This window comes from Erinaceus europaeus, chromosome 14 (assembly GCF_950295315.1).
Source record: "Erinaceus europaeus chromosome 14, mEriEur2.1, whole genome shotgun sequence".
Classification (NCBI taxonomy): Eukaryota; Metazoa; Chordata; class Mammalia; order Eulipotyphla; family Erinaceidae; genus Erinaceus; species Erinaceus europaeus.
This window is the reverse complement of record NC_080175.1, coordinates 19996967-20014183: the sequence shown is the minus strand read 5'-3', so window position 1 is coordinate 20014183 and position 17217 is coordinate 19996967.

Genomic DNA, 17217 nt, shown 5'->3' with positions numbered 1-17217 from the left:
GAATTTTCAGTGGTATGCACATGCTAAGTGTAAGTCAGCACGTACTCCAGCAAAATTTAGTGCAGTAGCTCTGCATCCCTTCTTATCCCTGCTTTTGGCTTATAGACTTTCTCTGCTTTTTATATCAGTTGCTTACTCTTGAAGGTTCTATTTGTTTGTTTCTGTCAAGGACCTTCTTCTGTAGCTTGTATTCAAAACATTTCATATTTCTCTTGCCCTTTTCTCATTTTTTTCAAGTATTGAAAGAAATTCCACTCATATTCTTTGTGTTTTCTTGTTTCTTTATGTGTGTTTTATTCTCACTTATTCTGGTTTCCTATTTTTTCTCATAAAAAATATAAACCCCATCCAGACATTCTGCATGCTTGTAAGTCAATATTTAGTTGCAAGAGCTATTGATGGGAACAGAAACCACTGAATTAATTACCTTAGTTTGATATTATGACCCTTGTAGCTGCTGGTAGAGACTATGAGCTTTCATTCTAACATGCAACCAACAACTCTACCTATTCTGTTTGTGTACCATCTTTAGGAAATAAAACTTGAAGTCTATTTTCATTACAAAATGTTAAGAAAGGAAGCATGTGGAAGAAAGCAATCCTTGTCATCTACCATGTTCCCTTGGGTTAATTTGTCACCAGATGATGTGAATTCCCTCCCTTCTCTCTGCATCAGTTTTTTCATACGTTTGAAAGATTTAACTTGTTTTGCCTGTGCTCGTTCAATTCATCTCTGGCAAAGTGCTTATTAATAGTACAATGTGTAATCCCCAAATGGCTTGAATGACACTGTACTGACTGAATGTTATTTAAAAGCATGCCTTGGGAGTAGGGGGTTGTATATTATGCCTCCCTGGCCATTTTAATTTCCTTTTATTGCCTCTGGGTAGGAGCTTAATAACTGTACATAGAGTAAGACTTTAGATAGCATGTATTAATTATGACAATGTTAAGAAATATTCTCTCTGCTCTCTGAGATGGCAAATTCAAATAAGTTGAACTGAAATGTATCATTTGACAATGTTCCTTCAGAATGAAAGTATAAATGTATTTTCTTGTCTTTCTAAGGAGCAACTCAACTGTTATCTTGGAGGAGGGAAACTATTAAGTTTCTGCAGAGACTCATGATAACCATCAGAACTATGGACCATTTATAAGGTTCTATCAACCAACCAATTCTACCATCACTTACATATATGTGACCTCGTTCTTGTTATGTAAACACACACCCATATTTTTTTATTCTGGCAGAAAGAGTAAGAACTTAAATAAGTAGCTATTTCAGTTCACTATTATTAACCCCAGCCAACATTATCATTATTTTGAAGTTTGTGTATAGGTGAAAAGCTTTAGTAGTACAACAGACTTTAAATAAAAATTAATTTTCCTATTTTATTTTTTTCACCAGGATTTTCACTGGGGCTCTATCCCTGCAAGAGAGTATATCCACTCCAGGTAGTATTTTATCCCTTTCTTTTTAATTGATTTTATTGGACAAAACAGAGAGAAATTACAAGAGAAGGAGAAGAAAAAGAAGAGGAGAGAGAAAGTGACACCTGCAGCTCTGTTTCACCACTGATGAATACCCCACTCCCCTGCAGGTGAGGATCAGAATATTTTCCTAGTTTTATTGAGTATATCTGGCAAATGAAAATGTATACATTTAAAATGTATAATATAATACCTTGGTATATAAGTATAAATAAATATATTAAAATTAATCTGGCAATGCTAATGTTTACATATCTTTATCATTCACTCATGGCTTTAAATAGTAACTCATTCCCTGATACTATGACCACATAAAATTTATTTTTATTAAATAAAAACTGCTTATCTGTAAAGTGGTGTTAAAACAGATACAAGGTCATGTAGTCTGTATGTTCTAAATGAAAAATATGGGTAAATGTTTAAAAATGATCAAGCATTCTAAAGTCATCTAAAATTTATGGAAATATCATTCTTCAATAAGAGCACTTTCCTCATATACGAATGCACCATCCACTTTGATGAGAATAAAACACTGAAATCATTTTTTAGATTTAAAAAAGTATTTTATTTATTTAATTAAGAGGGAAATGGGAGAGAGGAAGAGACAGAAATAAACCTACAGCATTGCTTCATCACTCCTGAAGTTTATCCCTTGCAAGTGGAGATTGGAGGCTTGAACCTGGATCCTTGTGATTCCTAATATGTGTGCTCAGCTGGGTGTGTCACTGCCCAGTCATTTTAAATAAAGATGTTTTGATAAAGCATTTTTCTTGCTCTTTGTTGAATTCAGATGTTGTCAAAGCATTTTACAAAAATGAGTCTCACAATCTAAAAAAAGAATTTGTCCATCACCATTTGAAGTTCTGAAAAGTTTATCTCTGTCATTAACTATCAACACTAAACTGACATGTTGATCAGAAAATTTATATTGATATTGATATTTTCACTTGCACAGAAATGTACCATTACCTGTTGATGAGAAGCATAGGTTAAAATGATCAGAATATTTGAAAATACAAGAGTATAGTTAAAAGTAGAGGTTTTGTGCATGGGAATGCTGTGTATTTGCTTTGTTTTATTCTAAACTTGGCTTTTCTTTCTTTTCTTTTATTGGATAATTAATAGTGGACAGTAAATATAGCTGTTGATACATGTGTAAAATTTAATTTTCTGCAAAACACTTTCACCCCAAACTAGGTCCTCCTCAACTATCATGCACCAGGACCTGAAAGGACTTTCCACGCCCCCAGAGTCCTTTACTTTGGTGCAATGCACCAAACCCAGTCCACGTTCTACTTTTTGTTTTTCTCTTCTGTTCTTATTTCTCACCTTTTGCTTATAATTTACATCACCCCATATATATATATATATATATATATATATATATATATATATCCTTATATTTTTGGCTCATCTCAATTAACATGATTCCTTCAGGCACCATCCAAGCCGAGGTCAAGAATGCGAATTCATTATTTTTAATTGCCCAGTAGTATTCCATTCTGTTTATATAGCACAACTTTCTTAGCCATGTATCTGTTGTTAGACACCTAAATTGCTTCCAGATTTTGGTTATGAACATAGGTATACACAGATCTTTTTGGATGAGTGTGTTTGATTCCTTAGACTATATTCCCAGGAAAGGAATTACCAAGTCATAGGGTAGGTCAATTTCTAGTCTTAGATTTTTCCAGACTGCTCTTCATAGGAGTTGGACCAATTTATGTGCCCACCGAGAGTGCAATACCAGCATTTGTTGTTACTGTCACTTCTGATGTATGACATTCTCACAGAGTTGAAATATTGTTTTTATTTGTACTTCTCTGATAATCAATGGCTTGGAGTAATTTTTCTTATGTCTGTTGGCCATTTGGATCTCTTCTTTGTTGGATATTCCGTTTATATCCTCTTCTCACTTTTGGATGTATTATTATTATTATTATTATTATTATTATTTTGCTGAGTTGGTGAGATCTTTATATATTTGGCTATTGGTGTTTCATCTGGTATGTGGTATGTAAAGATCTCCCATTCTGTAAAGAGTCTTTTTATTTAAGTGGCGATTTCATTTGCTGTGCAGAAGTTTTTCAATTTGATGTCATACCAATGGTTTTTTTTTTGTTTGTTTGTTTTCCTTGTGGTTGAACCTTATCAGTTGAAGATGCTTTTAAAAATTAGATGGAGAAAGGAGAGTCTCTTTAACAAATGGTGCTAGAAAAATGAATATCAAGATATAACTTTTTATTTATTTTCCTCTTTCTTAATATCACTTTATTAAGGCAACTTATAGGGTTTTTGATGTCACAAGGGTATATTACCATATTTCTCCAAGAGAGTTTAGTACATTGCACTCTCAACCAAACTGTAAGAATATAGATATAGTTTATACCCATCACAATAATTAGCTGAACACTGGGAATTTACCTAACACAAAAATATAAACCTCATAGAAGAAAACCTGAATAACCTTGAGTATGATGAGTCCTTATTAGAAAAAAATGCCACAGATAAAATACTTGAAAGAAATAATTAATATATTTTGTTCATTAAAATATAACACTTATGCTTTGTAAAAAATAATATCAAAAGAATAAATAGATAATTCACTAGATGAGATAGTTATACCTTAACAAGGACTGTTGTCAAATATAGGAAAACTCTAAACTCCATAGTAAGAATACAAAGAGCCTGAGTGAAAAATTATTCAGGTACTTCCTTTTTTTTTAACGGACATGAAAAATTTACCTAAAGTTCAAGTATAGTGTAGTTAAACAATTTTACAACATCAAAGAAATAAAAATCCAATGGAAAAGTATTTGTTATTAGATCATTTTCTTCTCCCCCCCCCCACTTTTTAGTGGGGAGTGTTGGTTGGTTTACAGTAAGTATTACTGTTGACACATGGGTAAAATTTCTTAACTCAGATAGGAATCTACAAAATAATCTCACCCCCAGTAGAGTTTCTTCTCCACAATAATGTAATAGGACCTGAAAGTCACTTCCACTCCCCACTACAGAGTCCTTTGTCTTGATGCAATATACCAAACCCAGTAAAAATTCTAATTTGTTAAATCTCTCTCCTCTCTTTTATTTATCTCCCTCCCTTTCATTTCTTTCTCAATAAAAATTAGTCTGTAGTTCTCTCAGCAGTATTTAATATGTGTTCATTCTCTGAGGTCTCAAATTTTATGGGTTTTTCAGAGAATTTTCCTATGAAAATATTCCTTTATTCTATTTATGAAACTACTACGTAGAAGAGAACAGATAACCTTTTTGCTCAAGAAAAAAATAGCAAATTCAAGTGATAAAATAACTGCACCACTTATGGCAATTCTCCCACTGGTTTCTGACAAATTATACACACTTCCCATGCTGCAAATCAATTTAATATCTGTTTAGAAAAATTCCTGTTTAGAAAACAGGAATTTCCAGTTTACTCCTAATTGTCAAATAGAATCTCATCTTAAATAAATATCTTAAAATGTCCATCAGAAGAGAAGTTTTTTTTTCTTAATTTAATTTCCTTTCTGTTTTATCATTGGAGCTTCACTACACCAACTTTTTCAGACATAGAGACAATGAAATTGTGCACATGTATAAACAACTGTACTATAAATCATCAACCTCCCAATAAAGTGATTTAAGAGACAAATGAACAAATAGAGAGAGGGGCCAAGAAACCACAGCATAGAAACTTCATTCAATACAAGGAGCTCAGGCTTGAAACTGAGTAGTGCTTATAATAAAACTAGATCACTATCCAACTAAGCCAACTTGTTGGCCTAAGTTTTAGCTTCTGACTCATTTCCTCCATGAAAACCTGTCTCTAATCTTGGTTCTTCTATTTTGTAATAACAATTCTTGACATTTAATATTTTTGATATATAAGATAGGAAATGAGGGAAGGAGAGAAAGAGAGAGAGAAACATAAATGTATTATAGTTATGGGCAGTGCTTTGCTCGTTTTATGAGAAACCCTCTTGACCACACCATAACTTCCTAATTCCTGTCTAATGATTTTTATTGTTTTACTTATCTCTGAGGCTTGACTCCTCCAAGTTAAGATTTGCAAATAAAGAGAGGAAAAATGTATATCACATCACTAAAGCTTCAGAGACAAAGAGAGGAAAGAGAGACAGGTAAGAAGAGAGAGAGGAAGAAAGAGAGAGAGAAGAGAAAAGAGACATAGAAATATCTTCTACTATTTATAGATATCCCTCTGTGGGTCCCAGTCTTGTTAGTACAGATATTCCTCTGTGTTATCCATAGTGCTCCCATAAAATTACAAGGTTCAAACCCAGATATTTTAGCATAGTAAAGGGCATACTGTATCTGTTGAGCTACCTTCAACCCCATTTTTTTAATGTAGACACAGATGTATAAATTGATAATTGCTGGCCCCATACTGTAACATGGAGCACAGCACATTCCATTTCCCAGTGCTGAATCAAACTTGAGTCATGTGAATGGCAAAGCAAATAACCTCCCAGGTGAGGTATCTCCCTGGCTTGTCTATTTTTATGGCACATAAAGGAATAACTTGGATTCCACATGTAGTTTGGAGAGATAGTTTAAGTGTTGTATGGAATTTAGAAACTCAACTGCCATAATGAGACTTTTAGAAACAGATGAAAAGAATGACATTTAAAGTCCTTTTTATCAGCAATCTAAAACAGGTACAGCTGGGGATGACATTTCCACTTGAAGATACACAGATCCCTAATGGAAGACTTAGGGCTGAATAATAGTTGAAAATAGCAGGAGAGAGGTGATTTCATATTCAACCTCATCTATGTGGTTGGCGAGAAACAAAGTCAAATGATTTTCTGAATCACATTTTAGGCAAAATAGAATACATTAACCACTTTTCAAAAATGTTTTTTCCAACTAATGCTTTTACATGGCTTAAAATAATACTGATAAAAAATGAATCAGCTTTCCAGTAGATAGGATCTCATAACTAATTTGCTCTGAGTATAACAGCCATGTACATGAATGCATTACATACCTTTTCAGAATGTAATTTTTCTTCAATGAATTCAACTTGTTGAAAATTTAATACCTTACAAATTGGGGAGAGATTTTTCAATTGAAATAAAAATATGGAACTTTCTCTGGGATGAAATCTAAACCCTAAGAATTGGATAGTTCTGAATATATATAGGACTGCCTACTTTTTTCAGAACTTTTAGTTCTGAACATCTTTCTGATGTGTATACCAATTTTTTGTACAGAAATCCTGTGATATGACTATCAAATATCTCTGACAAATTCTATTCCCATTTGTATTAGTATTCCAGAGTTGCCAAAACTAAGCACCAAAAACAAGATAGATTGAACAAGAAATGTTTAATCTCAAAGTTGTGAGGCTAGAGAGTACAAAACTGAAGTATTGGAAGATTTGGCACTTTTTGAAGAATTGAAGAATTCTGTGTCTTTGCTTTAGCTTATGGTGGGACACTTGCAACCTCTGGAGTCCCTTAGGTTATAGGTGTAATACCTTTCATCACCCATGGGGTTCTTCTAATTTGCATGTCCATCTAAGTTGCTCTTCAGCAGTAATATTCAAATAAAAACCCATCCTACTCTATGACCATGTTAGCTAACTATATATTAAACAATCCTATGGGGGAAAAGTCATGTATGAGAACAAATCTAGCTCTTGTATTAGTGTCTAGTTCTTGTATAGACAACTCTTTTAAGTAACTAGTATTTCCTTTCTTTATTTAAAGATTTCACTGAAGGTTTAGGAGTACTCTTTGGACTTAAAATATAACAAACAAATAGAAACAAATGGATTTTTTGTTTGTTTTTGCTTAGATCTTACACCAACTAAAGGGAAAAAAACTCATTATAAAAATAAATGAATAACTCAAGTAAGTAAATTCATAAATAATAAAACTTGCAGAGGAAGGCAAGAAGACAGGAAAGCAGGAAGGTACTGATTAAGTAAAAATCTACATACTATTGAAACCCCCAGAGCCAGCTAGAAAAAATAGCTCCCAGCCACCTTCCGTGCAGAGCAGCAAAAATTTTGAACTACCTTATTTCACCTTATGGATTAAGTTAAAGCAAAAATAACTTAAAATTTACAACTGTGACTTCTTAAGTAACTCATAAGGGAACCTAGGCAAGTATAATCAGGAGATTGAAAAAGTATCATGGAAGGACCCTCCAAAACTTTAGAAGCTGTGCTTAGGGACTTCCAGTGGCGTAGCTATGAAGTAGGAGCCCTTTCAGATTGAACCCCTCATAAATTAGGGGGTGGATGAAAAAAATCACCTGAAAATTTAACAGAACACAACCAAGATCTCCCCAGAAAATCACTAAGTCACAGATAATTACAGACAAGTACAGTCAGTGGGTAGAAAAGAGATAAGGATGAAACTCTCCTAACTGAAAAACCATACCTGGCTCTGAGCTGGAAAAGTATTAGCAAAATGGAAAATACCAAGGATGGCACTCTGGTTTCTCAATGAAGCACATCTCTCTGAGACCACTGGCTGTCAATCCAATGCTTGGCAGATTTTAGATTAGCTACTGGACGATAGGGGAGAGATTTGGGGTCCACTCTCAATATGTCATTTCCTGTTGTGTGACCAAAACATTTTCCATTCAGTCACTGTTTTCTTTCTTCTCTCTCTTTCTTATCTGTTTTCCCAACCATTAGTGAGTATGAAAAATACCCACATATAGTTAAAAAGCCTTTACGGACTGTGGGGAAGATAAATCACAGCCAAATTATCCATTTCATAACAAGGAAATACCAGCTGCCTGATTCACCTCAGAGATTCAGGTGAAGAAATACAAAACAAACAAGCAAGCAAAAAATAACTATTAAAGTTTACAACTGGGAACTCAACTAACTCACTTAAAATAAGTCAATCTAAGTAAGTATGATCAGTGTATTAAAAATAGGTGACAGGTGGACCCTTCAAGACTCGGGAAACCATGTTCAGCATGAGGACACGAACTTACAGTTCCAGTCTTTTACTTCTCTCCTCAATTTGAACACAAGAGACCCTTTCATCTTCCAAAGGCATTAAAATAACAGCTCCATGCTTCCCTGAGACACACCAAAGGTGACTAGCTTCAGGGGTCCAGAAACCAAAGCCCAGAGGCTACTTCACACAGTACCTGGACAACAAAACTCAGAACACAAATTTCAAAAGTTACCAAATACAGTGGTCAAACAAAAAAGAAACACAACAGGAATGGACCAGGTTGGAGGCCCAGAAAAAAAATCCCAACAACCAGAAGCAAATAAAAATGAGGATAACATCCAAAAACTAATTAAGGCATTAATCACAGGAGTGAGGAAAAATGGAAATATCAGAAATGGGGAAACAACAAATAAGACTCTGGAAGAAAACACAAACTATTTCCAGGTAATTAGAGAGCTAAAAGATGAAATAGTTGAGTTAAGAGTACAAATAGCTGAACAAACTAACACAGTAACTGAACAGGATATATATATTAGAGAAAACAGCTGAGGGAAGAAGCAAGAGCAGGGTAACTGAGGCACAAAACAGAATTAGCAAGATCAAGGATACATTAGAGAAAACTAGGAAAGAAATAAAAGAACTAAAAAGGAGGTTAAGAGGCACTGAAAATAATATGGAATGACCTCAGAAGAAATAATGTATGCATTATTGCCTTGCCAGAGAAAGGAAGGGGAAGAAATCAAAAAAAGAAAAAAAAAAAAAAAAGACTTCCATACTTTAAACAACAGAAAGAACAAAAAGATCCAAGAAGACCAGAGAGTTCCAAACAGAATCAACCCAGTCTTATAAATTAACTTACAGTCCTATAAGTCATTATTAATTCAATAAGCCATGGAAAAATACATTGAATATTTCAAGTTCTGTAACTGCCAACTGCCTACATTTTAGTCTAAGTATATATTTCCTTTTTTTTTTCTTCCCCTTTTGGGGGTTGGTGCCATCACTACAAATCCATTGCTCCCAACTTCCACTTTTTCCTTTTTTTTTTTTTTCTAATACAACAAGACAAAAAAATTGAGAGGGAAGGGGAAGGGAGAATTAGAGAGGGAGAGAAAAAGATAGACACCTGCAGACCTGCTTCACCACTTGTGAAGCATATCCCCCCCCCCAATGTGGGGAGCAGGGAGCTTGAATTTCATCCTTGTTTGGGCCCTTGCACTTAGTACTATTGTGCTTAACCAGGTGCACCACTGCCAGCACCCAGTATATATTTCTTTAATTTAAGCATTTACTGTATCAAATTTATAAACTGATTGAATTCAGATTCAGACACCTTGGGCTTAAGCAGTTTGAAATATAAAGCTTTTATTGTTTTCTTTAATACTTAGTTACATATAGCCTTAGCCCTGATGGATCAGGATCATTTGGTCCTGTCAGTATCTAAGATATTGCTGTTAGTAGATATCATTAAATGACATAAAGCAAGGTGAGGTCAATTATAGTAAGTTAAGTCCCAACCATGGAATTTTCGAAGAAAAACAAGCCCCCGGGAGTCGGGCGGTAGCGCAGCGGGTTAAGCGCACTTGGCACAAAGCACAAGGACCTCCTTAAGGATCCTGGTTTGAGCCCCTGGCTTCCCATGTGCAGGGGAGTCCCTTCACAGGCGATGAAGCAGGTATGCAGGTGTCTTTCTCTCCCCTTCTCTGTCTTCCCCTAATCTTTCCATTTCTCTATGTCCTTTCCAACTACAATGACATCAATAACAATAATAACTACAACAACAAAACAACAAGGGCAACAAAAGGGAAAATAAATAAATATTTTTTAAAAAAATTAAAAAATAAAAACAAGCTCCCAACTAACTTGGTTATAATAATAGTAATTATCTATTGCCTTTTTTTTTTTTAAGATTTTATTTATTAATGAAAAAGATATGAGGAGACAGAATTAACCAGACATCATTCTGGTACATGTGCTGCCGGGGATTGAACTCAGGATCTCATGCTTGAGAGTGCAATGCTTTATCCACTGTGCCACCACCTGAACCACAGTAAATAAATTCTTAAAAAAAAAAAAAATTACCGGGAGGTGAAACAGTGGATAAAGCATCACACTCTCAAACATGATGTTCTGAATTCAATCCCCAGCAGCACATGTATCAGAGTGATGTCTGGCTCCTTCTCTCTCCTATGTTTCTCATTTTTTTTTAATAATTTTTTTTTATTTAAGGAAGGATTAATTAACAAAACCATAGGGTAGGATTGGGCGGTGGGAATTGTGTGGAGTTATTGCCTTTTTTTTTTTTACCTGAACAGACTACAAGGAAACTTCCCCATTCTTTTTAGAATTTGTAGTTCACTTAGTCCTAGAATCTCTAGGATTTTACTTGTATTTCTTGATGCCTCTTCTCTTAGTCCCTTACCCTCTTATGCAGTTGACCTTGACTAAATCAATGCAACCAATGCTACAACGCCAAACTATGCCACCACTCCCTTTTTTGCTTTGGATTATATCCAGAGATATCAACCTTCCAACCCCAATAATCTGGTGAGACCTTTCCTAACACATGGGACTACCTAGTTTTATTTCAGATGGTGTGTTTTTTTTCTTTCTTTTTTTTTTTTATTTCCCCTCCATGGTTATCACTGGGGCTCAGTGCCAGCACTATGAATCTACTGCTTTTTGCAACCTCCCCCCCCCCATTTTATTGGATAGGACAGAGAGAAATTGAATAGAGAGGGAAATATGGAAAGAGAAAGATGGACAACTGCAGACCTGCTTCACTGCTCCTGATGCATCTGCTCTGCTGGAGGGGAGTGGGCCCCGAATCCTGATCCTTGTGTATACTATGTGTGCTTAACAGGTTTGTCACCTCCTGGTCCCCCAGTCAAAAAAGGTTCTCAAGGCAAACTCAATCAATTTTTTACAGGTGGTTGGCCCACCCTAGTGACTACTGCTGAATTTTGGTTAGAAATAAATACAGAGGGAGTTGGGCCGTAGCACAGCGGGCTAAACGCAGGTGGCGCAAAGTTCAAGGAAGGCATAGGGTTTCCGGTTCCATCCCTTGGCTCCCCATCTGCAGGGGAGTCGCTTCACAGGTGGTGAAACAGCTCTGCGGGTGTCTTTCTCTCCCACTCTCTGTCTTCCCCTCCTCTCTTCATTTCTCTCTGTCCTATCCGACAACAATGACATCAGTGGCAACAATACTAACTACAACAATAAAACAACAAGGACAACAAAAGGGAATAAATAAATATTTAATAATAATAACTACAACAATAAAACAAGGGCAACAAAATGGAATAAATATTTTTTTTAATGAAATGAATATTGAAGCCTGTGAGAGAACCATGTCTAATACCAAGATGAGACAGAAGCAATATGTAGGTGTTGGGAATTTTTATGGCTGCATGTGAATTTCTTAGATTCTAGATTTGGAAATTCAAAACTGTTAGACATCTACCACTCAAGCTTAAAGAGAATAACTACCTGCTTTTTTTTTTATAACTGATGAGATGACAGGTCATTTGTATTGACACTAAGCCTGTACAGAGGCAAACAATAAATATCAGAAAAGGAGTAAAAATTGTACATTTTTCTTTCCATTATGTATTTAAAGGGAAGTTAACACATTTTTTTGTCTGAAGCATTATCATATTTCTTGGATTCGTTGCTCTTATTTATGTCTGACACTCAGAAACATTTATAGACCATAAAAAAGGCTATTCTCCTTGAAAAGTTTGTACATCTTTAAATAATGCAGGTACTTCTAAACAAAGGAATGAATGGATAATGCATCCTGCATACATTAAACAGCTGTTCTTCACTCCTCACTCTCTGTTGAGGGGGAAATGTCGCCTTATTTCGTTTTACCTAATTAGGAGATTTTTTTTTCACTGAGAAATAACAAGTCATTTCAATTTTGCTATTCTTTTCTAACATATAAAGCTCACTGCAGGTTTAAATGAAAATGGGATGACAGATTCCCTAAGTCTTCCCCAGAAAGTTGGCAAGGTTACACATCCTTGGATAAAACTAAAAGCATAGTGCTTGGTAATATAGACTATTGAACAACAGTCACAAAAACTTAAGTGGATGATTTTAACATTTCATTTGTCTTTACTCTGTTTACACGAAAACAGAGGTTGGTCCTAAATTCTGTAGAAAACCCTGCACTTCTTAATTATATAAGTGTATATGGGAACAACCCAGCATATTATAATGAATACATATGTATATTTAGGATAATGGCAGTACTACTGCTGGTTTCCAGAGGCCGAATAGACCGTTCATGCATAATTAGTATTGTAGTTGTGAAAAATTATTGTGTGCTTTGGTTCTCTACAACTCAGTTTTCTCTCTTGATAAAACAATAAAATTCAATTAAGTCAATATTTCCCAAAACAAACACTGCATGTATATCACACCTGGGTGTGTCTCTGCTTCATCTTGCTTGTGACTCATGTTAGCAACAAGCCCCCACACCACTGAGGGAAGTTTTGGTGTCATAGTAACTCTTTCTCTCCCCCTTTGTCTCTTTTTATCTGAAAAAAAAATTAGTCCAGAGTGGTGAAACCCTAGTAATGAATCCAAATGTAGTCTCTCTCTTTCTTTCTTTCTTTCTTTCTTTCTTTCTTTCTTTCTTTCTTTCTTTCTTTCTTTCTTTTTCTTCCTTCCTTCCTTCCTTCCTTCCTTCCTTGCTTTTTAAATTTTATTTATTTATGTTCCCTTTTGTTGCCCTTTTTATTGTTATTGAAGTTATTATTGATGTTGTTGTCCTTGTTAGATAGGAAAGAGAGAAGTGGAGAGAGCAGGGGAAGACAGAGAGGAGGAGAGAAAGATAGACAGACACCTGCAGACCTGTTTCACCGCCTGTGAAGCGACTCCCCTGCAGGTGGGAGCCGGGGCTTGAACCAAGATCCTTATGCCTTGCGCTTCATGCCACATGCATTTAACCCGCTGCGCTACTGCCTGACTCCCCTTTCTTTCTTTTTTAAGAGCTATGACAGGAAAGAAATCAATTTGACTTGACTTTCCTAATGTATGTATCTCATACATAAAGTTATGTTCTTCTTTATTTCTAAGTCATGGCTATTAATATATGATCATCTGATACAACAATTACTAGAATAAAATTCAAAACACTTATACGTATATAATTTCCAAGCTATCTCTAGATGATTTATTTGGACTAAAACTATGGTATTTTCAGAGGATTTTAGAGCAATGAAAATACTCCACATGAAATATATACAGTTGGATTATCATTATATATTTAAGCAAACCCTATGGATATAAAACACTATGGATATATAAAGAGTGAGTCTAAATGCAACCTATGTTCTTTAGGTGACAAGATATTACTGATGTATGTTCATGAATTAGAGTCAAACTTCACTCTCCTGGGGCATCCTTTTAATGGGGAAGTCTGTGCATATATGGGAGAAGGATACAGCAAAAATCTAACACCCCTCTTACTTTGCTAGTAATATACAATTGTTTTAAAAACAATGAAATCATATATAATTTTTAAGGCACTCAATTTCAGAGTTAGCAATTATGCACAGATTTTATAAATCCTTATAATAAGATACTCACCTCCCATACCCACTCTATTTTGGGAAGAAAGACAGACTTGTTTATTTAGTTATTTATATATTGTTTTATTATTTTATATTTTATACTTTAGATAGAGAAAGAGAGATAGAGAGGCAAACTCAGAGTGAAAGAGAACACACCCCAAAGCTTTCTTTAATACATTGGGAACCAGACTTGAACCTGGGTCACAACATGACAAAAATATCACACTATTCAAGTGAACTATTATACTGGCCCAAGAAAAGTCTTTTTAAAAAAAAAAAAAACTTATTTTTTAAAATATTTATTTATTTATTTATTGCTGGATACAGAAAGAGAGAAATTGAGAGGGGAAGGTAAGTTAGAGAAGAAAAGAGACAGAGAGACACCTGCAGCCTTGTTTCACCATTTCTGAAGTTATCCCCCTGCAGGTGGGGACCAGGGTCTTGAACCTGGATTCTGGCACACTGTAATGTGTGTGCTTAACCAGGCACACAATAGCCTGGCCTTGAAAACAGTCTTAATAATTAGTATGCTGACTCTTTCTCTCTGCTCACCCTTAGAGATGTGTGTGCATTTGTGTCTGCAAAAGCCTTTTTGTATTTTTAGGTTGGGTAGCAGAGAAGAACATCATAAAGCTAGAAAGTCATTCTCTCAAATCATATCTGGTCATTATGAAATTCTAAGCAACTTTACCTATTTGGAAGTTTCTTTCTGTGAAGAATGGTTTCAAAAGCATCTCTCCTATCTTATTATGATAAAAAATAATAATGTATAAAATTAGGCTTAAAAGTAAATATCTTCTTACCCTAGTGAAATGAAGACATAATAATGAAATGAGCTTAAATTGGTGAAAATGATGGCAAATCAGGATGAGAAGACTTCGGACTTAAATTTCTGAAATATAAGACATAATTCACTTTGAATTTCAAAGGAGTGAATTTCGGAAGTAAGTGAAATAATTGCACCTAGCCTGTTATTTTCAAGATCATCCAAGCAGTAACTAAACTAAAATTAATGAGGGTACACAAGGGATGCACCAGTACACTAGATGCTTGGAGATATATGACAGTGTTTAAAGATACTTTTTCAATTTTGAAAGACAAAACTAGAGACTCTTCTCTGAAAAGGATCCTTATAGGCAATGTAAGGAAGCAGACTGTCCGTTAATTAACTCATAACGGATGCAAATGCTGTCAAGACTGACGAAGACTTCTCCTATAATGTATCCTTTGTTTTCTCGTGAAAGGCTCATCTCTTCTTGAGAAAGTCCACCTTGATATGTTACTTAATGGAACTAACATTTTGTGACGATAGCATGTTCTCCGAATAGAAAATGACTAATCAGTATCATATCTACTACTGATCTGCCTCCACAGAAATAGCATTACACTGATAACATTAAAAGAAAGGACAAAGATAGAAAGGGGAAAAACAAAGGAAAACTCGGACTGGATTTGTGTATTTTACCAAAGCAAAGAACTTTCAGGGAGGAATGTGGAAGTGGTGAACAGACAGGGCTTTGGAGTCCTGGTACATGATGATGAAAATGGACCTAAGATGGGGGTGAGACTGTTTTGCAGACACTTACCTTGGGGAGATAAGAAATTGTATTCCCATGGGGGCCAGACAGTAGCATAGCAGTTTAAGAGCACATGGCACAAAGCACAAGGACAGGTGCAAGGATCCTGGTTCAAGCTCCTGGCTCCCCACCTGCAAGGGCGGGCGTAGCTTCACAAGCAGTGAAACAGGTCTGCAGGTGTCTATCTTTCTCTCTCCCTCTCTGTCCTTCCCTCCTCTCTCCATTTCTCTCTGTCCTATCCAACAACAACGACAGCAGTAACAATAACAACAACGATAAACAACAAGGGCAACAAAATGGGAAAAATGACCTCCAGAAGCAATGAATTCATAGTTCAGGCACCGAGCCCCAGCAATAACCCTGGAGGCATAAATAAATAAAAATTAAAAAGAAATTATATTCATGTGTGAACAACTATACTGTAAACTATTAACCACACAATAAAATAATCTGAAAATAAATGTCATTTTGTTTCATTAAAATACATATACTATAGAACAACAATAAAAGCTCTGTATTGAATGTGAGGCTATCATAGCATAAGAAATGAAAAATGAGACTAAACTTGAACAGGATCATTTGTCAATTCAACAGACATCCTGTATCTTAGAAAGAAAAATGAAGGGTCCAGTGAAGAATGGTGTTTGCAGAGCTGACTTTGACCACACACATTATTTCTCCATTCTTTGTCATACGCTGAAATCAGACTTCCTGTATACTTATGATTCAAGCTGTGTCTTTATTCCAGAGAGTTTTCTCCAATATCAAACACTTATACAGTAGACTAAATTTCCTTGTATGGCTTCTGATTACACAACATATCTATCAAAGACAGATATTATGTTACATTTTATTTTGTTGGTCTCTTGATATTTTTAAGAGAATTGGAAGACAAGAAAATAGTTCTGCAAATATTTATTGCATATAAGTGTAAAATGGACATATGGGTTAGGGACATAGTATGTTCTAATTTTTAAAATCATTCACAAACACTTTTAGAAGTAATTATATAGTTAACTTCATGTTACTTCCCATGCATATCACACCACATATTTACTACTAAAGAGTGTATTGTAACATTTTGCATGTTTTCAAAATTGTTTTTTGTTTGCTTCAGCTTGATTTTACTCACAAGTTTCTAATATGCTTCTTTTATTCCCTCACATGTATTTTGTATAAATATACAAATATAATATAATTTTGTATAAATATAAATTTTATTGATATGCTATATGCTAATAGAAATTTCAGTTTTGTCCCCAAGTCTTGCTTTTTTAAATTTTTATTTATAAAATGGAAATATTGACAAGACCATAGGATAAAAGTGGTATAATTCCACATAATTACCACCACCAGAATTCCATATCCAATCCCCTCCATTGATAGCTTTCCTATTCTTTATCCCCCTGAGAGTATGGACCCAGGATCATTATGGGGTGCAGAAGGTGGAAGGTCTGGCTTCTATAATTGCCTCAGTTTTTTTTAACTATTAGAAAAATAACACACACACACACAGAAAGTTAGATTACACAAGTAGAACACACTAGGAAATTACCTAAGACATGTAATTATTGTGTTTGGGGTGTACTTATATTCAACTTTAGTCAAGGTTACCAGACACATC